Genomic DNA, 1,396 nt, shown 5'->3' with positions numbered 1-1,396 from the left:
ACAGACAGGCAGACTGATAAAAAGTCAGAAAAAAGAGAGAGATAGAAGGAAAGAAAGAAAAAAAAGAAAGAAAGAAAGAGAAAGAGAAAGAAAAAAAAGGGAGGGTATGGGGGAAACCAGCCTGATACACACACAGATATACAGGCAGGCAAGCAATGAAGCCCAAAGATCGAAAAGAAAAACAAAATGAAAAAACCCAAAAACAAAACAAAACAAAGCAAACAAAGTTTTATTTAAAAAAAAAAAAAAGAAAGACAACCTCAGTTTTAAATGACACTCGGGAAGCTTTCCTTCAACTTGCCAGTTCCACTGAAGCCCATTCGCCTTTCGGGAACCGGAAGTTAACGCGACAATTTGGCAACTCGTCACAACCTGAGCTCAAGTAACACGCGATTTCATGAGATGGAAAAAAACAATCGCCAAAACGAAAAACCCAGAGCAGAGCCAAAGAAAAAGAAGAAGAAAGCCCTAAAAAATCCCTTGTTGAGGATATCCCTTTGGCGGTTTAAGCGTCAGTCTGTCATACGAAAATCGATTGAGTAATGGAAGACTTATGTCAGGATTGACGTTTTGAACTGTGTTTGGCTCTTTGGGCAAAAAAAAAGAAAAGAAAAAAAAATCAGGGAAGAGAGGATTGTTGGGGGAAAATGGCGGACAAGAAGATGATAGCCTGTTTCGTGTCTGTTTGTGCGTGCAATTTGTCCCCGCTGTGTTGTTCAGTTCTGATTAATTTTTGTTGATGGCGTTTTCCAGCTAGGACAGGTAGTGCCGTTTAATTGATTTTTGGTGGTTTCTGATCATATTTCTTCCTGTCTTTATCTCCCTCTGTCCACCCTTCCATTGTTTATCCCCCCCCCTCTTTGCAACCGTCAGTAGTGTCATTATATCTCTCCCACCCCCACCCCCCCAAAAAAAAGCAAACACAACAAAAAAACAAAAAAACAAAACAACTCTTTAGCTGTATTCCCCTCATTGAATCAAAACGAAAAACAGAGTTAAAATAAATGTGACTTTCTACGACAAACTATAACACCAGAGTTCGAACAAATGATAATGCATGAATGACTTTCTAACACAGACTATAGCATTGGCGCTCATATATGACCTTATGCAGTTGCGAGCGCCGTGAAACCTCTTTTAAAACTAAACGACTATAGCAACAAATATTGTGGCTTTCTAACAACAGATTTACCACAATAGCTAATAAATAATATTAAATGAATAATGCTGTGGTATCTGAATTAAAAAACCTCAAGAGAATTTCTCAAGAATTTTTTCTTTATGCCCCCACTGTCATACTAGACATCCGAGCGGTGAGAAGTAACTCACACACACACACTAGCACACACGTAGACACAAACAATAATATACTCACAGAAACACACACACACACACA

Source organism: Aplysia californica, unplaced genomic scaffold (genome assembly GCF_000002075.1).
Source record: "Aplysia californica isolate F4 #8 unplaced genomic scaffold, AplCal3.0 scaffold00135, whole genome shotgun sequence".
NCBI lineage: Eukaryota > Metazoa > Mollusca > Gastropoda > Aplysiida > Aplysiidae > Aplysia > Aplysia californica.
The sequence above is the reverse complement of the archived record's forward strand: the minus strand, read 5'-3'. Positions refer to the sequence as shown.